Raw genomic sequence first — 25,033 nt, 5'->3', positions numbered from 1 at the left:
TCTGTGTATGAATGCATTATATTTATCTTGCTTTGTTTATATTAAATGAGGCTGAAGATGATTGATTTGCAAGGCGGTGGTGAAGCATATGGCCCTATGGTTGTATCACAATACTTTTTTGATTTTTGTCACGCTGTAGGTGACCTGCAAAAGCTCATGGCCTGAGACAGTTCATTGCATGTAATGCTCAAGCAGGATTTTTTAATTACTTATTTTTAAAGATTTGAACATTAAGCCCACTTTATCTCAGATCCATGAATAGATAATTAACACAGCTCTACTCTGGCCAAGTACTCCTCCATGATACATTTTTCACTGAAGAAATGAGATACATCATCATTTTCAAACATCCCTTTTAATAATTAAATATTCTCACATGCTCCCTTCTCCTTTTCAAGCCTGCACTAATGTGAGTGATTTCCCCCCCCCTTTAATGCCCTTTTTTTATGAAGATTGACGTTGACGGGTCTTCATTTAATTATTCTGTGATTACTGGAACTTTGAAGGAGGGCTGGCGCTCATGTCAATATATTTTATGGCTTTATTTCATAGCATTTAATGCCATATCCTGAATGTTAATATTCAGTTAAACCTTTACATCACCCTGGCTTTCCTTTTGTTCCTAATGTTTTTCATAATATAATTTGATTTGTTTTAATCAAGTCTGCAAAGACAAACGTTTCTTTTTTTCAGCCTACAGTAGATATGTGGTTTGGGGGCATTTATTTTTTAAGTCACTGAACTTTCATGTCCTTTTTACCATCTATTTTTAAATTAGCCAAGCATAAAATGGGCTTATTAATAAAGGTGTGTCTGTGCGCACACACACTCGGTATTGGCACTAGAGCCATGCCAAGGGGCTGAGAGTGATTTTATCACATTTTTTTGACATTCCGCTTCGGGTGATTTGGTAACAGACACATTTGGGGGTCTGGTTATTTTGTTCAACTACTTGAAATCCTGAGCATGCAAAATTAGCAGAAGTGGTCCACCTTTTAAAATGTAAATCCTTAAAAATTACATTTATCGTGTTTGGAAAGCAAGGCAGACTGACAATACATGGACAAAAACACCATCACACACTGGATTCGTTGTATTGATCTTGTAGTCTGAGGCTATGAATCCCAGGGCGTGAGAGAGAATGCCATCAATAGTGAGAGCATGTAACATCTGAAAGGGAGGGCTGGCAAACCTGATATTTCCACTCTGGGGCAGAGCTGCTCCCTCGCACAACTTTGGTAACTTTTGATTGCACTTTTTAAAATATGTGGTTCATTTAAACCATGTTTTATGTTGAAGCACTTCTTGATAATATTGAATATAATAAGGAAGGCCTGACAGGCCCTCACTGGAGGCCACATCCCTGTCCCTCCAATGATAGAAAGAGAAACGCAAGCAGAAGAGAGAAAGCCAGGAGGGCAACAATATGATACAACTGAAAAGAAGGTATCACTCAAAGCATATCCTTGTTTCTCCTCCAATCCTTTGCCTATCTATCTATTTAGATTGTCAGGTCTTCAGGGGAAGAGATTGTATAATAACACACATGTACAGTGCCTAGTACAATGGACCTGGACCTCAACTGGAGATTCTAGGCATTTCTGGAAAACAAATAAAATAACCCATAATTTGTTTCTGAAATGTTTGGCCTAAAGGGGATGATGTCAGAAACTGATAGTTCAACTCTGACAATAAGGAGTACATGTGGCTCATCTACTGAAGCCACTTATAGAAAGTCCATTTCAGGCTCTCAGCTTATTCCATATGTTAAACATGGACAGGTGTATATTTTTTACAGTGAGTAATTAACCAGTGGAACAACTTCCCAAGGGATGTGGTGATTATCCATCAACTGAAATCTTTAAATCAAGACAGGATGTCTTTCTAAAAGATTGATATGCTCAGGGCTTCTGTTTTTCAGAGTTTAATTTCATTTTTCAAAGGTTTTATTTTTTAACAATTTTTTAGTTTTATGTAGGTGTCCTTAAATCACATGGGAGGAGTGGTTGAGGGTTTTTGCTATGTATATACTGTAATGAATAATCTCTTTGTAATGTTCCCTAGTGTGTGTTAACTTTCAACCAGCAAGTACATAAAGAGCTTCGGGAGCCTTTAGTGCAAACCAGCAAGGTCTACATGGACCAATTAATATGTAACATGTTAGTGTGCTTTAGAAATCATAACCATGTAGATTGCATTATTGCTTGTGTAAACAAACCTTTAGACCGAGTCACCATTTCTGGTATTTTTCTGCTATTTGTTGGTTACGAACTGATTTTTATTTATTTATTGAAGTGTTTATTGGTTAAAACTGAAAATCAGAATCCTTAGATATGCTCTAGCTCAGACAGAAGTTATGGGTTTGCAGAAATTACTGGGTGGAATTCTATGCCCTGTGTTATTGAGGAGGTCTGACTAGATGATCCCTTCTGGCATTAAAATGTATACAGCTCAGAAGTACAGAGAGTCTTTCCATTGACTTCAATAGGTGTTGGATGAGGCCTTGTAATAGCAGGTCAACAAAATACTCCCCTCTCTCCCTTTTTGTGAAAATCTATCAAGTATAACAAAGCATAACATTAGTATTTAACTGGTATCTATATACTAACACAAATTCACATAATGTTGTTGAGTGTAAGCCCTGGAAAATTCTTGTTCCATTCAGAATTATTATAGGGGCTTTGAACATGGCTATACTAACTCAGGGCCTCTGCCTGCAGCTCACTGTGGACAATTATGCAATACCAGTTAATAACAAGCATGCCCAGAGAAATCTAGCTGTAGGAAGTCACACAATGGGTTGCAGGTCTGTGGGGTAACTTGATCCTTACAACAGAGGGAAGAAACCTGGACTGTCCTGAGTGAGAAGGGGATTATATTTTCCTGTCAGCTGTTTGATTCTTTTATTCATGTAGCTTCATGTGGCTTTCAGTTGAATAAACTGTAAAAGTGGGAATAATTGCAAATAAGTGTTGCTGAAATGATTGACTAATAAGGTGGCAATAAACTGACCCAGTTTCCATGTATTACATTTATTTTCTCCTGCAAGCTAGAAGCGCAGTATATATTACTTATTATTTGTATAATCTACCGTGTGTTAAGCAGATCAATGGAGAGTGAAGTACTGTAGAGGCACAGGCTATCAAACTGATAATATAAATTGGCTGAGGATAAATCAGACCATGACAAGGTCAGTATAGGATATGGGGCTTGATTTAATTCACAAGAGAGTCATTTCCGGTACATATTAAATGTCCAGCAGGATGCCAAGATCTAGGACTAAAGCTCTAGTCTGTCTTGTAACTATGGGGATTTGAGATTTTGGGCAGTGTTTGATATTCAAAGCTCTTGGAATACGTTTGCATAGAGCACTTAACAATTTTGAGCATTAAATATGAGGAAAACATCTTGTCTTTAAACTGTGGAAACCATTCTTAAGAGCATCTTCTTAAGGCATATTGCACAAGTGAAAGACTGCATCTGGATTAAATGGCTGGCTGATATAATGATATGAATGCTCTGGAGGATTTCATGTTTGCAAAATAGGAAGATGGTTTGGATGGGATTTAGTCCTGATTTCTGCAGTTATATCATTACTATGTTAAATCAGAAATGGACGGCTGGCAGCCTGGGGGTTGCTTCTGGCCTTCTCGTAGCCAGCTGGTGAAGATATTCTTTGGTGGGGCTGGGTGGGCTGTAGCACGCAGGCCTACCAAAATCTGAGCATCAGGCACAGTGCTTAAAGTGAGGGGCATCACCAGGGCTATGAAGTGGAGCCCAGGACTGGGAGCAGGATCCCATGTGCTGCAATGCCACTCATTAGCCCAGCCACCTCTCCATCACTCACACAAGGAAGGGGTTCCACCCCATGCCACCCAGCTCTAGTTATTGCTGTCCTGTTCCTCCCAGCTCCCACAGCCAACTGATTGTGGTCAGCCCATCCCTCCTCTCTCCCACCATGCCATGGATGGGCTAGCGCACCTCTCTGTGAGGACAGTAACCAGGGCTGAGGGGTGTAACAGAAGAGCTCCCTCCGTGCTGGCATGACAGAGGGTCAGCTGGACCATATCAGCCAGCTATGCTGCTGCCAGTCTCTGCCTCTGCCCTGCTCAGCCATTTATACAGACTCTGTCCCATGGGGAACCCATGTGCCTGGCTTCCCATCAACATAGGCTCCGCCCCACTCCATGCCACCCAGCTCTAGTTACTTCCTTCCCATTGGCAGAGGTGTGCCCAGTCCAGTCCAGTCCACTGGTGGATGGCCTGGCAAGAACCTGATTGGCTCTCAGCTCCCAATCAGCCAATGGGGAGGCACTAACAGGTGTTGGGCAGAGTTGGAGCCTGGGTTCATGGGGAAGCGGAGCCGAGTGGATCAGTGTGACTGGCAGCAGCAGCTGTTCTAACGGACTGTGACCTTGCTTAATCCTAAATCCTGTAGGGCCCGTCAAAGGATTTTAGTTGATTTTTGTGGCCCTCTACTATCTTACTGTTGCCCATCTTTGTGTTCAAACGCAATTCCCTCTTTAGCACAAATCTCTTTGGTTCATTTTTTTCATGTTTAGTTACACGTATTTATGTATCGCCTGCTCAGCTTCTCCATTCCTTTCTTGTCTACTTCTAGCAAAATTAATCTGCCCATGTTTGTTGTGATTAAAATACTTTATTCTGCTCCTACATAATTCATGATGTTTTCAAGGGAACCATCGTTTTCCTCAACCCATCATGTTTACATTTCAAAATATAACAGTGATACTTTGAAGTTGGATAGACTCTTACAAATGTTGATTCATTTAGACCCTCAGCACCTGTGTATGCTAAGCAAGTATTATCCCTGTTTTAGAAACACGACCCATGAAACACAGTGATTCAGTACCTTGCGGATAAGCGCAAAGCAAAAAGTCTGAGGGAAAGCTGAGACTAGAACCCAGAGTTGTCCTGACTTACCGTCCTGTGCCTTTAACACAAGATCTTTCTTCCTACCATGCACAATTCAGCATAAATAAACCAAAAACAAAGAATATTAATTTCAACATCTTTTGGAACTCTAAGATGAGATGAGCACAGGAACATCCCACACTTGCTCTTTGTTTGTACCATGCAACCTTGTTTGAAGAGGTTAATAGGTTCTGTAGCTCCCAATGGAGGCTGCAGTAAAGCCTGTAAAGAGCTGGAGAAAGCCTATGTGAGAGAGTTTCAATAAACACTGTGGAAGCAAGTGCTGGTATATTCCAATCAAGAGAGATGGTTTAATTATAATCTAAATTTACATTCACATGTATTCATTAAGGTGGTTTCAGACACATATCAGTGGTCTGAGTGCACTTTACATTTCAAGGTTTAAAATTTAAAATAAGTGCTTCCTTATCTTTGGGGTTTATCTTAAGAACAACATAAACTACCTTAACTTTGCCCTTCAGAGAGAGAGGTCCATTAAGCACCAAGCTATGAGATTCTGGAGTGGGTTTCTCCATCTCTCCTGTCAAAGCTGTTCCACTTTGTATGAAATAATTAAATATTCACTGGGCCAGAGATGGTGCGAGTGACTCAATAGCCCAGTGATTAGGGCACTCATGGGAGGTAGGAGACCTGGGTTCAAGTCTCTGCTCCACATTAGACAAAGGGGTGACTCTAACTATGGAATTTATTTTGTCTAAGGCCTTATTTTGTAAGGTGCCTTGCATTGACCTAGCTGTGGAAGTGTCTGCACATAAATTTGGTTCCCACTGACGTAAGTGCCTCTCTATGCAGATTTAGTAACAGCACCTCCCTGAGTGATGTAGAGTCACAGTCAATGTAATTAGGTCGATGCAGTGTCAGTATAGGCGCTGTGTTGCTTACATTGACTGTTACTGGCTTTCAGGAGCTGTCCCACAATGCCCCACACTGACTGACTGACAGTACAATCAATACAAGCACTCCTGGTGAGGACGCACACTGCCAACACAAGGAGTCAAGTGTGCGTGCACACAAGTGATTTAATAACTGTGGTGGCTGTATGCTGATGTAAGTAAAGTAGACTTCATTTTGTAGTGTAGAGATACCCTAAGTGGGCACTACCACGATAGTGATGTCTTGTACAGGGCCCAATCCAGTAGGGCAGCATACTCTAAGGCAGCCTCTGAGCATACCTATGCCCAGTGAATCCCACCAGGGCTTAGGCATAAGGGAGGCACCGAGTAGCTCGGTGGCATCAGAACTGAGGTGACTTTGTGCATGTGCACCAGCAAAACTGTAGGTGCCTATAGGATTAGGCTGCAGTTGAGCATTGGTTTGTGAATGCCAGTACTGCCCAAATGTTGGACTTGGGAACCTAAAAAAGCAATTAGATACTTAAGTCTTCCTTGTGAATCTAGCCCTGTGACTCTACTCAGGGATTTAATATTCTTCCATGTTTACTGTGGATGGGACTAAAGTAAGTAGTGAAATTTCCAATTATGATTAAATGTTCCAGTTTTGGTCATCACTGATAAAATGAAATTGCTTGTGTTATGGATGGGATAAGGTAGTATGAGTTTGATTTCCTGATGTTATTCCTCTGGGACATAACTAAGTTACTGTAGGTGCCTTGTTCAAGAAGTACAACTCTAACGTTTCATTTTCTGGGCTTCTGATATTACGTTTGTGTTTTTTTTAAACAACCAGCTGTGATGGGTTCCCCCTAGGGTGCCACCTGGAACTAGGGTACCACTGAGCCCTCCTGAACCACTGGCCTGGGCTCCTTCTCACACTGCAGTTTATCACAGCAGTACAAAGCCCTCCAGCCTGCACTTTCTCCAGCATTCAGACAGGCAAGGACACACCCAGCTGCAGTTACAGACAGGCTATCTACCCACCAGCTTCCCAGTCTGGGACCCTAGAGTAGTACCGTCCTGCCCTGGTCAAATCTGGCCAGTATATGGGTTTAATACCCGGTCTGCCTGTCCTTCGATGTGAAGAGAACAATGCGCACTTGTGTTAACCGAGCAGAGATTTTCCCCAAGCACTCCAGTTTAGATTAAAACAAAACCAAGTTTATTAACTACAGGAGAGAGACTGTAAGTGATAGCAAACAGATCAAAGCTGACTACCTAGTAAATGAACAAAAACCCTATTAATAGGTTGGGTATGAATAAGCAGATTCTCACCCTGATAAGTGATACGAGTAGGTTGCAGATTCTTAAAGGGCAAGCTGCACTTGCTTTACAGCTTAGAACCCCCAGGTGTTTCATACACAAGCTAGAAATCCCTTTAGCTTGGGTCTGGCACTTCCCCCAGTTCAGTCTTTGTTCCTCAGGTGTTTTTAGGAGTCGTCTTGTGTGGGGAGTGAAGAATCACAGATGATGTCACTCCCTACCTTATATAGCTTTTGCATAGGGCAGGAACCCTTTGTTCCAAAGCTTGGTTCCCAGACCAGTCTGTGGAAAAATACTGACATCCCAAGATGGAGTCCAGCATCATGTGGCCTGGTCACATGTCCTTGTAGAGTCATAGCAGCCATCACTCACAGGCTGGCTGTAGCGTAATCAGGAAGGCTCATGAGGTGGGAGATAAACTTCTGCTAAAGCCTATTGTTTTCCCTAATGGCTCATTGCCCTGAATAGGTCCTTCCCAACCAGCTATCTAGACTGAAAGCATCTTGTCTATTGGGCATTACCCAGGTGTAATGACATTTGAAGTACAGATATATAGTCAATATTTATAACTTCAGATACAAAAAGGATACATGAATACAAATAGGAAAATCATATTCAGCAAATCATAAACCTTTACAATGACCTCTCATGTGACATGTCTTTCATAACATATGTCATAATTATGCCATAATCATATATATAATATCACTGTGAAGAATATGGTGTGAAGTGTCACACCAACACTATTCTACTTGAAAGGACGTACACACTCAAACTTCTCCTGTGACCCTGCAACCTTACCACTACTCTAACAAAGTGTAGGAAATTCTTTTGCTTTTTAGGTAGAATTAAATATGGGACTGAGGAGGGACATGGGATTTGATGTTTGGAGGTGACCTCCTAATGTGTACCTCCTAAAATTCTTAGAGTCAGAAGCAGTCTGAAAAAATACAGCTATCGCTTGCTCATTGTCAACAAATATCTATAACTGCTTTGTTTTTAATTTCTGATGTGCCCCTATCACACTACTCTAAGTTAGTTACATTCAGCATTTAAAAACAGAAGCCATAATCTGAATTCTTAATACCAATGGTTAACATGTTTGAATCTTGCATGGATTTACATCAAACATCCTAGTTTTGTCCACTATCTATAATTAAAACTGAATGGCTTGGATCACAATGAAATCATGGACAGGCTGCAAATAAACATTTGTTGGATTATCCTGTAATTCTCATAAACTAGACAAGGAAGGTATACTTTAAAGGATAATACAAATTGCAATCAAAACATTATATGCACAGAGTGAATACCTACTGCACACAGTAAATAACTTCACAAATAGATGTACAGCACAATGAAAGTTTCCAAGCCATATAATACAACACTTGGCAAACCTTTCCTAAGCTTGTTTTGATGTTTCGGTGTGCAAACATATCAGCTAGATGATGGCATAAAATTCTATTTTCCTCTGGAGCAACCCATCCTACAAATCATTTTACTACCAAAATGAACACTCTCCTTCAATCCTGATGTCCTTTCTTTCGCAGCATGAATCACTATCGCTGTTCACTTTTGGTTATGAGTCCCCGAAGTAGCTTGATTCCTCAGACTTGGCTTAAGCATCACTAGGGAGAACTGTAAAAATGATTTTGTGAAAACTTAGTTTAAGGAAACTGTATTTTGGGTATAGGGAAGTGCAGGTAATTGGGCTGCATTATTGCCTCATTTGTGTATTAGAACTGCCCATGGGACCCAATGTGTCAAGAATATATCTTGTTGAAGCCTGTCGGGGTGGTAATGTCATTCCCACTGCACATAGTAAAATATAAACCTACAGAGCATTAACTTATCTACATTTTTTTCTACAGAACAAATCTAAAACAAAGGGGAAATGTTCATTTTTTTCCTGTTTAAAATACTTATTAAGCATTGTTATACAGTAGTGCCACATATGAACATGCTGCTTTACAAAATATACAATGAGATATGGTCCCTGCCTCAAAGAATTTACATTATGACACAATATGGGACAGCAATTCAACTGAGGGAGGGTGTAGCAAGATCAGTGGTGAAGGACGTAGGAAGGTGGATATAAGGAGAAATTGGGAGAGGGATAGAAGTGGTGTTTGGCCAAACAAAAATTGTGAGGCTGTTTTTAACTGCAGGAGGCAGCATGACGCACAGCTGAGAGTGGGTGAGGGCAAACCACCACTCTGCTCTTCAGTACTATTGGTTGAATACTCTTAAAACAAGAGAGGTTTGGGAGTAAAAGTTTGAATAGGAGAAAATGAGAGAAAAAAGATGTAGGCCAAGGTAAGAGCACAAAGGGCCTGTGAGGTCAGGAAGAGAAGAATGATTTTGGTGTTGTAAAGGTCAGTAAGTCAATGATGGGATTCAAGGGCGACCGGGGGTGACATGAGTGAAATGAAATGAGTGGAAGAAGATGACTTTAACAGTAGCAATGTAGATAAAGGCTGCAACTTTCACAGGACACAAGGGAGTTGGGTGTCCTGCTTTTTTACGCTCCTTTGGAAATCCCAGCCAAACTGGAGAAAGGAGAACTGGGATACTGGCCAGAGGAAGCTTAGAGTAGTCAAAGGGAGAGATCTAGAAAAACCTTCTATTGACAAAGGGGTTAATAGTGAGAAATAGAATAGGATGGATTTTAGTGATATTATACAGCAAAAAATAGTGGAAGTGTGGAAGTGGGAGTAGAAGAGTAGACTCTTAGATTGCACTAGCAGAGAAGAGAAGAAGTAGAGAAACTAGGAGAAAAAGCCAGGAGCTCCACTTTGGACCGGCTGAATCTAAACTGGTAGAGTGCTGAGAGGGTGGAAAAAATAATAGGAGGAGGAGAAAGGGAAGATAGGAAGAGGAAGAAAGGAACATGGTTACAAGGGAGTTGCAAGAATCAAAGACTGAGAGAAAATAAGGTAGACCTAGGATTGGGAACAAGAGGATGATGATGGATGGGAGAGGGACAGAGGAAAGTAGCTGCTGTTTTGTGTGACTTTGAATAGACTAGGTTTTGAAATAATAGATTTTACAAAAGCTGCTGCCAATACATAATTTTTCAGATCTACTCTCTGTAGAAAAATTAAATGGAAGAGATTGTTGCTGACCTGCAGCTTTTGTATTGTTCCTTGAGAGACTATAATTTGCAAAATTTGCCAAGTTCATGTCTAAAAGTAAATAACCTTCCTTTCCCTAATTGAAGGCCTCATCCCCGGCATTCATGGTTCACAGAGGAAATAAATCTAACTTGTAAATTGCTATCACTAGTAAGTATTTCATAAACTCTAAAAGATTTGGAGAAGCAGCATGATTGGCATGGATACAAAAATATGAATTTTTAACACTGGAGTCATGTCTGTCCTCCTTTATGAGGCAAAGTCATGGAAATGTACATCAGAAATGGCCAAGAAGATCAATTCCTTCCAAAGTAAATGTCTGTGGAAGATCTTAACAGTCCATTAGAAAGAGTTTATTGCAACATCAGAAATTCTAACTAGGGCAAACCAACCTAAAGCATCAGACATACTAAAAAGGAGATGAACACATTTAGGGAAACGTTTTAAGAATGCTACTGATGCTGCTTCTATGTCAAGTGATAATATGGATACCACCTGGAAAGAGAGTCAGAGAAACATTACATAGAATAAGAGAGAAAGAAGACCAGTCCATCAACATAACACTCAGAACAGGGCAGCACACGACCAAAAGAAATGGTAGGCACACTATGCACCTGGGAGAATAAAGAAAGATATGTACAGAAGAGCACTTGGTCTCTCACAAAATGATCAAGTTTGGAATTGTTTTCTAATCCATGAGCTTATAGCTCACCAGGACCATGGAAATCAAAGTTCATCTGTAGTATATTATACGGAGGTTTTTGGCCCTCTTTTTCCCACCTAATTCTGGGGGGAAAAAAACTTTTTTTTGTTTTCTCTCTGAATAGTAACTGGCCATTTACTGGGATAATATTCAGAATATATAATATAATATAATATACGAGAGGCATATGTTCATATTACGTTCACTTTCATCCCAGTGGCAGTGAAGTTACTTCTACCCTAGTAATCACCCACCCCAGAATTTATTGTTTAATCCATATATCTTTACATGACCTTTCAAATTACTAGTGATACCTAGCCAAACATTTTATCTTGTTTTGGCCTAATTAAAATCCCATTACTAGAAATGTGCCTTATCCATCAACAGGTTGATGGGCTTCTGTTTGCTCCAGATTATTTTATTATTAGAACTAAAGTATTTGAGATTTTATCTTCAAATGCCTATCACCTTGCTGGTGCAATTCATATAATACTAACAATAATAAATAGCTGAATTTAAGGAATCAGTGTTATCTCTGGTATTTTTTGTGAATCATCTGCAAATAATACAGCATCATCTGCATTTAGCTCTGTAAACTCTTCATCCTCCCATTTGATTCATTTGATTTTATCAATTGATCCCAGTATTAGAGATAATGGATTTTATAGCAAAGTCAAACAACAGGGGAGAGAGAGGGCACCTGTGAGATCTTCCTTTATGAATTGAAAAAAGCTTGAGTAATAGATCCTTAGCAATAGCCAAAGTCTCCAAATCTTATCTGCACCAACTATTGCTAAATCCCAATTCAGCAAGGGTGTGAGAGAGGGTAAACCCAAGTGTCTGCTTTCTCAATGATGACAGACATCTGATCATTTTTAAATTTAATTTTTTACACAAAATGTATTACTCCAATAAAGAATCTGAAATTATTATTTGAGGATCTCATTTTGAAAACCCCAGTTTTGACAAGAATATTATCAGATAAAATATTTAAGCCTCATTGCCAATATTTTTTGCTAATATTTTGTACTAGGCATAAATCATTGAAATAAGCTTGTAATTGTTGCAATTTTCCATGTCTCCTCTTGGCTTCAGAATAAAAAGTTCTAATAGTGCTCTTAAGAACTTCTTGCAATTCATTATTCACATATGCTGTGCTAAATAGCATAATACATAAAACTTAACCCAGATACTCTTTACTATTTTAAAAAAAAGATTAAAATTCTGCAGGGAATGTAACAAATCACAATGTTTAACCAGATCTAACAGTCAGTTGCTTCCAGGGCTTCTGTTGTATGAAATGTTCTTTCTAATTTCTTCTTTTGTTGGCTAGTGTTTTGGGGAGCTTGTTAAAAATTATTGCCTATCAAGGTCTCCACAAGAGAATTATTTATTATAAAGCACAAAGTATTTCTGATAGGTGAAAATAATTGTTGATAAACTAAGACTTCCAATACATATCACTACAACACATTTAACTTTTACAAAGATAATGTTCAGTCAATCCTATATAAGGAATCAACCCTAGTCAGACAATTGTACATACAAACCTACAAGTCTCTGCTTCATCTCAGGCTTTCTGCATCTAACACATGCCCACAATTGCAACCAGCAAGTCCCTCAGGCCATAGTTTAGTTCTGATCAGGCCTCTCCTGGTACTTTGGGCAATCGCCTTTGTTGTTTCCAGTTGCCTCACTACATAAAAAGGGGCTTAATTTTACCTTCCACTGAGCCTGATGCAGTGCTTTAGCACACCCACTGACTTTAACAAGGTCTGTGATTGTCTTTGAATCAAAGACTCTCTTGATGGCAGTCATTAGCACCTTCCAGCATAACAATAGACAATCATTTCCTATTTTATTTCCAGTTTTTTTCCTCCTTGCTGCTTTTAAATAATTATTTTGGCTAGAGATGTCCTGAATTCAGAAATGGCTCTACACTATGTAGGATCCTTTATATAGTAACATGCCAAGCCTTGCCCCATCCAGCTTCCACTCCTTTTATGACTGAGTTCCCTCTCCCTGTACAAACTCCTGATCAGGGCTGGATTTATGGGCAAGTGACCCAGGTGATTTGTCAGGGACATTGAGCTCAGGGCACTGTTTTTTGTTGTTAGCGACAAAAGAGAAAATAGAATGTTTGTTTGAAATAACATGTTTCAGGTATTCTGTATGTGGCTTCATTTTTCACTAACCTCCTAGAATGTCCTGTACCTTTGTAGGATCTTGTGGGACCTTCCAGACTTTCTGAAAACTACATTTTCCTTGAACCTGCTAGAATGTTGTCAGCCATACTCTGGAAGGTTATATAAGATGGGGGGCATTGCCAGTCAGTCAGTGCGATATAAGAATGAAGTGAATGAAGTGACAGCCCAGCTGCAATATTGTGAATCTTGTTTTATTGTGTAATTATGAAAGTGTACTTGTGTTTTAAGACCTAAAGAGTGTAAGTTGTAACTAATAAAAGACATATTTAATGAGATGCCAAAGATATCTATCGAACCCCTATCTATGCAACAATATAAAAGAAATACTGTTACTATTTTTGCCATGCTTTATCCATAATGTTTGATGACTTTCTAAGACTGCAGAACACAGATTTTTGCTCTCCCTAATACAGTCCATTTTCCCCTGTAGAAAGTAAAAGATGCCCCTGAAGAAGCCTTTGGGAGCTCGATATAGGAAGCGAAAAGCTCAATTGCAATATAGTTTGCAGCAAGGGGCAAATTTGATGGGAAAATATCTGAAACAGAACAACATAGACTGGGCTTTAGGCAGTAGCCATCATCCCAGTGCAGAAGAAATTGAGGAGTGAAGTGTAAATGATGGAAGTCCTCTTACAAAAGAATTTGCAGATTTACCTGAAGAAAATGAATGGAAATGTGAGGAAGTGATGGAGAATCATCCAGTTTTCCTGGCGGCATAAAGAAGAGTAATGATTAAGAATGTGGGGTTCACATGAAAAGGAGAGTAAAGGTAAAGAAAAATCTGGTTTACATGAAAAGGAGAGAAACAATAAAGAAGAATCCGCTTCACATGATAACAGAAATGGCAGTTTTTGAGTGGACTGGGCAAAATTGAGGATATGACATTTTCCAGTAAATGAGCGGAGGCGACGCTTCTCAAAGTCACACTGCGAAAGAGTGCTTGAGAATGTGTGAGGACCTACGTTGAGTAGTTCATAAAGAAGCTATGGATCATTACTGCAGCAAGAGAATTCAAAACAAATTGATTGACCTTATGGCAAAGTGCTTGATAACAGGTTGATGTGGCTCAGCAAAGTGAAGTACTGTGCTGTAATAATGGTCTGCACTTCTGACATTAGTCACAGCAAAAAGATGTCATTTACAGTAGATTTGCTAATGATGAGGATGGTTGTATCTAAATGAAGGAACACTTTATCTGTTTCCAGTCTGTGGACAACTTTATTGTAAAAGGCCTAACAGAACTGTTTATGAATGTTTCGAATGAGAATAAAATAAATGTCAGGCCTGCCACCACCAAGGCTATGACAATGGCATGAACATGAAGGGAAGAAACAGTGGTGTCCAGGCAAGGATCCCTGCACTGAATGTAAGAGCTTTCTTCATGCCTTGTGGCTGCCATTCCCTCAGCCTGGTTATGTCAGATGCAGCATCGTCATCTTTAGATTCAGTGTCTCTCTTCAGAGGATATATGTCCTGTTTTCAGCATCAACTATCAGGTGGAAGATTCTCATGGACTATGTTACAAATCTGACTGACTGTGAAGCTGCTAAGTGACACTTGCTGGGAGAGCCACATTGACAGCATAAGTCCAAGTGATAGGTTTACAATGCCCAGATGGAACTGGTGCAGTTAAGTAAATCCAAGGCCAGAATCTGACATGAGGCGCAACACCTGGCAAACCAGATCACTGACTTCAAATTTCTGGTCTCAGTTGTGGTTTGGTACAATATCCTCTTCCAACTCAGTTGATGGACATTGCGACTGCTACTATATGAGAAGCTGAATTGATTTAGTTGTGGACTACAGAGATGACAGATTTGAAGATGCCATCAATGCTGCCAAAGAAATGATGGAAAATTTAGGAGTTCAGCCTGCCTTCAAGGTAACTCTCTTATTCATTGGAAGAAAAAGACAGTTTGGTTACCAGGGCAGAGATGAGATGATGAGAAGCTCTGAAGAAAAATTTAAGAGGAAGTTTTTTTGCTTGCCCATTGGCAATGTTCGAGTGTCCATCAAAGAAAGGTTTGGATAAATGAAGCACCACAAAAAGATCTGGGTTTTTTTGTATGACTGACCTTAGTAAGCTGCTGGCAGACAGGAAAACATTCCTGAACAATTATACAGATCTTCACTTGATGCTGACACATGGAGACTGTTCAGACATCAATGATAAAGACCTCTCTGTTGAATTGGACAACAACAATCACAGTTTGCCAACCAGGAAGCCCTCACTCGCCACTCCAAGTTCTCCAAATCATTCATGATGCAGAACTGAAGGACAGTCTTTGGATCTCTGATGCTGTGCTTCAGTTCACAAGGGCAAAGGTGGGAAAAGTGATCTTCTGAACTAAAGAACTAGGGTCAACATTCTAAGGCTGTGACCTACTGTAACACTGTTTAATACTGGTCCTCCCAAGGTTAGTGCACAGTTCAATTTCTTGATGTTAGTACATTTCAGTTATTCTTAAAATTAAAAAGTTTCCATAAACTTAAAAGAAAACCATTTTCATTTGCTTATATTTGGCATGAATAAATACAGATTTACAGATCCTAGCATGTAAATTTATCATGCATGCAAATCATGCATTAAAGTCATGAAATGGGCTATAAATGCAATAAAACACAAGGTATTCAAAAGTTTAACAAATGGGGGGGCCGGCACACTGAAGACCCTCCTTGCCTGGGGTGCCATTTGGTCTACCCTTTTACCAGTGACTGGCCCTCTCAGCCTGTGGTGATCTTGGTCCTTATCTTTATAGGAGGCAATCTGACATCTGGACAGAGAAGTCGGGAAATGTACCAAAATACAGCTTTCCATGCAAAGAGGATAATTCAAATTTTGCCAAGGGCCACTAGGATTACAGTCACACAGTATCCATAGATAAGGAATGGCAGGCACTCTGCATGCAGTCAGTTGTACTTAAGTGGTGCAGCCCCTAGAATAATTCCATACACAGGCAAGTTCACCAATTTATGGGCACTTAGTGCCAAACTCTTTCTTTTCCTCCAAACACATTTAGACTTTGGGTAAAAGAAGTGTGCTAGTCATGTTAGTATCTAGACATAATTGGTACTCATGTATGTTCTTATTTTTTAATATTACCACCTTTGGAAATCCACATATCTAGGAATGGTCACAATGCCAATTGGCACCCGTATCTAGATGTATATGTTGAGTAGATCTTGATGTGATGTTATGAGCTGTAGATTCCAATAACATCTAGTTTGTGACCTGATATTAGGCCCAGTGGTAATGCCTCCTTCATACACCCAGCCTGGAGGTAAGTCAGCTAGTCTTAACTGAATCTTACATAATTCATCCGTATCCTTCATCTCACTCTTTCTCCCTACCTATGTTTCCATTTTCTTTCATGCTTCAGTTTTTCCCTTACCATTTGAGGATTTGAAATGAACCTTTAAAGAAGGTTTTAGCAAATCAATCTAACACCATAGTGTTACTGTAGGTCAGGGGTCGGCAACCTTTCAGAAGTGGTGTGCCAAGTCTTCATTTATTTACTCTAATTTAAGGTTTTGCATGCCAGTAATGTAGTTTAATGTTTTTAGAAGGCCTCTTTCTAGAAGTCTATAATATGTAACTAAACTATTGTTGTATGTAAAGTAAATAAGGTTTTTAAAATGTATAAGAATCTTCATTTAAAATTAAATTAAAATGCAGAGCCCCCTGGACCGGCGGCCAGGACCCAGGCAGTGTGAGTGCCACTGACAATTAGCTCCTGTGCCACTTTTGGCACGTGTGCCATAGGTTGCCTACCCCTGATGTAGGTATTAATCTTTGCATCTTATCATCAGCTTGCATTATGCCCTATTGTTGAAGCCACGTTGGCCCCAGGATATTGGAGAGACAAGGTGGGTGAGGTAATATCTTTTATTGGACTAGCTTTGTTCATAAGAGACAAACTTTTGAGCTTGAGTGTTTCCCAGACCAGAAAAAGAGCTCTGTGTAAGCTCTAAAGTTTGTCTTTCTCGCAACAGAAGTTGGTCAAATAAAAGATATTACCTCACCCACCTTGTGTCTCTGATCAACTTGCACTAGCATTTGGCAGGGTCACCTACTGAAAAGGTAGTTTATTGAATGTCATTTTCCCTCTGAGTCGGAATGGATCTGATGCCATAGCATGGTGCTATCTTTCAGATGAGAAGTAAAGCTGAGGGTTTTCCTTCCTGTTGAAATTACAGTATATGTATTTTGATTTGTACACAAACCCAGTGATTTGAGTTATTTGTACTTATTTTGAGCAGTGCTTCTCAAAGAGATAAAAATATTGAATGCCTACACATTTTCTTGTGGGATCCTTTCCTGTTGATGTTGCCTTTGATCTTCTTGATCATTACAGAGAATGTCATACATTTTGTGTTGCCCATAGCTGAATGCTGTGATTGGACAGTTGGTATTTAAAGACACTGTATGCTGAGAGGCCTCCATTTGGAATGGGTGTGAAAAATGAGCAAAATGCACATACTTACAGTCTGTCATAATGTGGGGCTGATCATTTCTTGGACTAACTGTCCACATGTTTGTTTGAGTTCAGTCCGCAGCTTTGCATTTGCTGGTGATCACATGGGTATACCATTTCTAATGTTTATCTTAAACAGGAAAAATAGTGATTTGCCAAAGATGGTAGCCATGTTGTCCTCTGCCATGACTTCCCAGCACTGGTGAAGGCCCAATCCAAAACCCATTGAACTGAATAAGACTTCACTGGACATTGGATCAGTGTGCAGTTTTCATAAGAGAAGGGTGTTATTCCCAGTGTCGTGGCTAAATTCAGTCTTGGGTAATGCATTATACCAGTAAAAGTTAATAAGAATTTTACTTTTTCCTGGGGATGTCACTGGATCATTCTGGTTCTGTTAGTGTGAGAAGGCAAAGCAAAAGTGATGGGACTTCACTTTTGCTCTGGAACATCGCTGCAACTTCTCTGATTTTGTCCAAGAGAGCCTGAACCACAGCATTCCTGACTGTCTCTCTTTACATGACTCAAAAATGTGACTATCTCTGAGTCCTTTGTAGGTATTGTCCTTAATGTACTGTCCTAAAAAGGCGTGTTTTTGTGAGCTGCTAACCAGCTGTTGTTTGTGTGGTGGAAGAAATTATCTCTGTATGTTTTATATGTTACTTTGTAGAAACTGTGGGACTTTTCAGGGGAAAAATACTACAGAAATGTGAGATTGTCTAATGGCTCTAGTTAATCATAACATCTGACAAGAAGAAAGGGGTTTAAATAGATGGAATCTCATGAGGTGCCCTCCCCCCCTTATCTCTGAAGTAATCTCCACTGTATCACTTCCTTAATTACTGCTTTTGACAGAAGATGGCAGCCTCTGTGTATTCTAGTTCAAGGAGAGTTCTGTCCTCAGCATGGAGGTAGGTTTCATTTCTTTTAAAGTTGACAGAAGCTTCCCAAAAGAAAGTGAGATTAGGCAGAGAACTTGTGTCAGAAGCCTTTTGTTGTTGGCAAAACTCTAGAAATGGTACTTTCATCACATTATGATTGGCTAGGGGTTGGAAAGGTGAGTAGGATTTTTCTAGTAGAAATACAAAAAGCTGTGTGCTTGCTATGCTTATGACCCTTGCTGTGAAAGCTAAGTCTGGAAAGTATGACCATTCATTGCCAAGCATAACCTAAGTAGTAAAATAAGGAAGAATTGGCAAGTCTGGACCTTTTTTCTTTAAGCAAATGATTTTGCAATTAAATTTGATCCACTCATAGGGAAGCACTGCTATTAAATATTTAGTACAATTTTCTCTAAATCAATTTTCTTCTAGAACTGGGAGCTTTTTTGGACCCATAACTACTCTGTGAGAAGATACATAGCAGTGCTGAGCACTGTAGGAACATATCAGTGAAACAACTCCATCCCTATACCTGAATGTTCCTGGACTGCTAAGTAGATGTCAGGATTTCTAACATCGAGCATTGAGACGTCAGTGGGAATACAGGTGCTCAGTGCCTTGCAGGACTGGGCTTAGTTTTGGCTTCTGAACACAAATCACCTTTTGAGTGTCTTGTCATTTTACATCTCATCCAAAATAAGAAATAGTATTGAACAGAATATTTTAGATAGATTTTTCCTTATTGGAAATTGGTGATTTGATTAGCCCAAAATGATAAAAGCACCCTGACAGCATATCATCGGCTCTGTATTTTAAAAATCATGAAGACGTTAGAAAGTTAACAGTAACTGTATCAGAGATGGAGAGAGCTGAAATTGAGTCAGATTAGCAAAATCCAAGTGAGCAAAAATCCAAGTGGGCTAAATCCAAATGAGTCTCAGACGCGTTGGAATGTGACAGAGGGATGCTGAAGAGGTTACCATAGGCGATAGGTGTAATCCAGGAAGGGGAGATGGACTCTACTAGAAACAGTAAAAGTTAATTGTAAGAGGCAACAACTTTAAAACTATGTGAGGGGCATTCTACCTTTTCTCGGGACAAAGTACCAATCAGTTGCCTTAGCAACATGAGCTCAACCAGACCCTTTGTCTTTAGGACACTAAAATCAATTAGGTTCTTAAAAGAAGAACTTTTATTATAAAGAAAAAAGTAAAAGAATTATACCTTCAATCTTGATTTTGCAGGTAACTTTTCAAGGTAATAAAAATTTTTAAAACACCGGATTCCCCTCTGGGCTCAGCTTCACAGTTACAAAAACAGGAATGAAACTACTGCTGTAGCATAGGGAAATTTACAAGCCAAAGTAAGAGAGAACCTAACACATTTCCTTGCCCTACTTACAGTTTCTGTGGTTTTAGCTGGATTATTCCAGGTATGGTTTTGCAGAGATAGTGTACCTGCTGGCTTTTCCCTCCGTCCAGAGAGAGAAAAACAAAACAAATCCTGCCCCACCAGATTTGAAAGTATCTTCTTTCCTCATTGGTCCTTCTGGTCAGGTGCCAACTAGGTTATCTGATCTGTTTAACCCTTTGCAGGTAAGACAATCCAGTACAGCTGCCAGGGAGGGATTTTATGCTATTGAATGGCTGGCATACATAAAGGTTGCTATCTTTCCCCCTATATTCAAGACATCTGCAAACCTGGAATAGATGGAATGCTTTGAATCCATGTAGACTTTCTACAGGCCCATGTAGTTGAAGAATAACTGTGGTGTGAGATAGCTAGTAGAGAAAGCAGATGAAACTGAAACAGTATGTCATGACACAGTATCCTGACTTTGTATCAGCCCAAAAGTTTTTTTGGGGAGGAGGGAGGTATAAGCTGGTGACTGACTTTGTGAAACTGGCAGTTAACACTGTCAGTTTGAGGCTGTCACTTGACATGGCTGTTACCCATCGAAGTCCTTGGGTGGTTTTTAAGACAACCAAAATCTAGCTTTGCATTTGTCTAAAAAAAAAATATGGGGGTGGAGCCTATCTATATCCAGAGCAAATAGACCTTATATTTCATTACCTGAAGATGTCCCCACCAGGAAAATCTCCTTTCCAGCCTGTTGATAGTTGCATCAGTCAGCCTTCCACTCTTAGAGCATAAGTGGGCACAACTCCATTAAGATAAATTCAGTTGCACCTGTTCACTCCAGGGCTGAATTTAGTCCCGAGAGCAGTAGTATGGAGTTGAAGGAACCTTGCTCTCAGGGGCAAGGAGAAATATTTCATGACTTGCAGGATGGGGATGTGGGATATAGTTTGATAGGTATACCTGTTTAGATCCATTCCCTATATTTTCAATAGTTATTTAAAAAAAATACACTGTTGGTCCAAAATAATTTTTTAACTGCAAACAAAAAGTTACAAGGAAATATATACAGAATGTGCTGAAGCACAGTTTCATCTTCTTGGTTACCATGAAATTACACATCCATTTGGTACATGTCTATTTTTAACATATTTATGTGACTTCAGAGGCATTAGGGCTACATCATTTGCAACGAAAGAAGAAAAATGTTGCTAGGAATACAGGACTACATTTTAATCCTTGTTATCATATGCCAAATTAAAAATATATCAGTATATTTGTTTTAAAAAAAGACTTCGCACTAAATGGTTTTCCCTTGGTATTAATATTTAATATATTTATATTTAAAACATCACAAAACAGTTTTATATTTATCTCCATAGAAATATACCAAAGTCGCTTTTTCCAACATAATGTTGCAGGTACACAGAGTCTACTTTAAGAAGAATGAGAAGTCTTTCTTAAACAATAGTGTAAACTAAGGTCATATGAGACCATAAGTGTTGCTTTAACAATCCAGTCCTTCCACATGCACTACTTATCAGAGTAAAAAAAAAAAAAAAAAGAAAGTTGGATACCAAATGTAATATATTTGTGATTCTGATCCAAAGCCCATTTAAGTCAATGAGAGTCATTACATTGATTTAATGGTCTGCAGATCAGGCCTTTCTTTATTACACAAGGTCCATCCCACATTTGTATATATCATACTGAAGTGGCAAAATCTAGTTAATGTGGCCACCTGAAACATATGTATGTAGCATTTAGAAGTTATCACAATTTTATTTCCCCAATTCAAAAGAAGAGATGGCTGAAAAAACAAAAAAAAATTCCCATGAGAAATTTTGAATGGGAAAAAAAAATCTTTGTTCGGTTTTCCCAAGGGAAGTTTTGAACTGATCTTAAATGAAAATTTTCATTTCCTTCAGAAATGTGAATTCAAAACAATTTAATTTCAAAACTGCATATGGGAAAACTGGAATTTCTCAACAGGATTGATATTTTTTCTGTGAAAATGTTTGGTTTAGATGAAACTGTATTTTCTGTCAGGAAAAGTTTCCACATGAAAAATTTTGACCATCTTTTGTCAAGAGCCAAATAAGAGCTTTCACGACTTCCCTTTTCTGCTAACTAAATGGAAGACTGTAATAACCAATCAAAGAATAAAAAAAATTTAAGAAATGTTTTATGCACAAAATGAAGGCAACCATTTGTTTTCTGTATGAGGGATAAGCATGTATCCAGGAAGCTTCTCCTCAGATATTTGCCCATGTATATTCACTACATTTTTGAATTCCAAATCAAAGAGAAACTTCTGAGCTCCAGTTCATCTGTAAATTTGACACCATCAGCTCAGGATTAAACAAAGACTCTGAATGGCTAGCCAACTACAAAAGCAGTTTCTCCTCACTTGGTTTTCACACCTCAACTGCTAGAACAGGGCCTCATCCTCCCTGATTGAACTAACCTCGTTATCTCTAGCTTGCTTCTTGCTTGCATATATATACTTGCCCCTGGATATTTCCACTACATCTGACGAAGTGGGTATTCACCCACGAAAGCTCATGCTCCGAAATGTCTGCTAGCCTATTCTATAAGGTGCCACAGGACTCTTTGCTGCTTTTACAGATCCAGACTAACACGGCTACCCCCCTGATACAAATCAAAATGTTTCATTTCAGTTTTGAATATTTTATACTATATTATAACTTAACAATATAATATACTGGTAATATAAATACATTTTGAATTGAAAAGTCATTTCTAAATGAAAAATCCAAATATTCTGTTTCCATAAGATTAAAACAGAAATGCGCGGGGGAGGGGGGATCTTGAAGAAAACTTCTTTGAGATCAGTATGATCGTGTGGTAAGTTTTGATTTTGATGAAAAGGCTTTCTCTGATGGACTTTTTTTGACCAGCTCTTACTTTAACCTTACTTGCAACTCCTCTTGCTACTATTCAAAACCTGGGCTGCTTTGAGTTAACTCTGCAAATCAACATGTTAATGTTGCAATGAGGACAAAATACTAAAAAGGATGAGACTAAACCCACTGATCTTTCACACACAACTTAAATATGCTTTGAACCTTGGATTCTAAAGATGAAATGATACTGCATTAACCTTCTGTGCCAACTAGAATCTATTTCAATACGGTGTTCAGATAAATAGATATTATTTTATTCAACTGTTGTTTGATATGTCTATTGCTCCAAAATAGCATGGTGATGGGCACACTGGAAAAGCATATATGTACAGCACAGGATGAAATAGTTATGTCATACACCAGCTAATGAAGCCTATGGAAAATGTAGATGATGATATGTTAAAGTATATTTTGTGGACCAGATCCTACTCTCATTTCTATTAGAGTGAAACAATACTGACAGTTGAATGGCTGGGACAAATCCTCAGTTTTTTCATGTTACTATCTGCATTTAATGTCTGCATTTAATTTGAGTTTCACTGGGTTTTATCCTCCCAGTATAACTCAAAGTGGGATAGGTTACACTGAAATTCTTCATGGTGATGCATCCCCATCCAAACTGATAATTTTCATTGCTATTGGAGAAAGAAAAAGTGACAATGAGATTAGAGGCTTTGGTAGCCCCCACACTAGAATTAACATTTATAACTTTGTAGCAAGACAAAAAGGAGGGGATTAAAAAGGACTCTAGCAAACAATTCTCTTCGGTTTTATCTATTATTTCCCTGTTTATTCCTTTCTCTATCTTATGTTTTAAAGACCATAATGATACCTTTATATGGTCAAGTCACATTCTCTACAGATTTGATTTGGCATAATTAACAATTTATATCTTATACTTCACCTGAAAAGCACTAATAATTCAGGAGCGTGCTGTCTGCGCTCATTGATAGATTTCATAACTGCTTAAATCTTCTTTGAACGTAGCATCAAGGACTGTTTCTGACCCTATTCTGCAAGTGAGAAATCACCTTGAAAATGCAGGGAGCATAACACTCTGTTTAAGGGATGTGGTCAAAAACATGTTGATAGCCAGTTATAAATATTCATAGCCACTGAAAATTTAATCACAGATTTGACGTCAGAGGTAAATGGTAGGGCTGGATTTTATCCATGGCCATTGTAATGCATTCCTATTTGTTTATAAACCTAGAGCCAAGTCCTGTCCTTGATTACATCTATGTAAATCCATAGTAACTCCACTGAAGTCAATAGAGTGGAGTTAATCCAGATGCACACTGATGTAGCTAAGGATAAAACTGGGCTCTGCAGAGGTACAGAATGCAGGGGACCAAGGGGAAGGAGCTTGCATTTCTCTTAATTTGTGGCCTTTTGGGGTTGTCCAAACATACACCCTGGCTGCTATAGCCCCTATGGGACTTTTTGCAGCAGTGGAATATAAACACCCTAGCCATCCCCGCTCCCTCCCTGGTACACCCTTTCACCTCCAATCTTCCCCCAGGACTTAGGGTGGGGGGTGAACTGCACCAGGGGATACTCCTTGGACGTGGAGCTTGCAGGTGATTGGGGCCCACAGTATTCATTTTACATCTTTGCAAACACCTGATTTCAGATGGAATTAAAAATCAGAACAATCAGCAGCTCCTCACCATGCTGTCATTATCTAGAAATGGACAATAATTGGGCTTTGTGAGAGTGAATAGGACAGGGATGGCCAACCTGAGCCTGAGAAGGGGTGAGAATTTACCAATGTCCATTGCCAAAGAGCCCCAGTAATAAGTCAGCACCCCTCTCCCAGCACCTCCCGCCCACTGGCAGCCCTGCCCCTCAGCGCCTCCTGCTCCCTCCCCACACCTCCTGATCAGCTGTTTCATGGTGTGCAGGAGGCTCTGGGGAGGAGGGAGAGGAGTGAGGGCACGGCAGGCTCAGGGGAGGGGGCGGAAAGGGATGGAGTGGGGACAGAGCCTGTGGCAGAGACAGGGAGGTGGAGCAACGAGCACCCTCCGGCACATTGGAAAGTAGGCGCCTGTAGCTCCAGCCCCCAAGTCGGTGCTTATACAAGGAGCCACAGGTTGGCCACCCCTGGAATAGGATAATGAAATAGTCTTGGTCTGTTAGCCTGATTAGTAGTAGTTTTGTTTACCTCTTATATTACAGCTTCAATCATGATTCAATCTCTACACTGCTGGACAGTCAACAAACACACAAAGGCAC

This window comes from Gopherus evgoodei, chromosome 2 (genome assembly GCF_007399415.2).
Source record: "Gopherus evgoodei ecotype Sinaloan lineage chromosome 2, rGopEvg1_v1.p, whole genome shotgun sequence".
NCBI lineage: Eukaryota > Metazoa > Chordata > Testudines > Testudinidae > Gopherus > Gopherus evgoodei.
Note: the sequence above shows the minus strand (reverse complement) of the source record.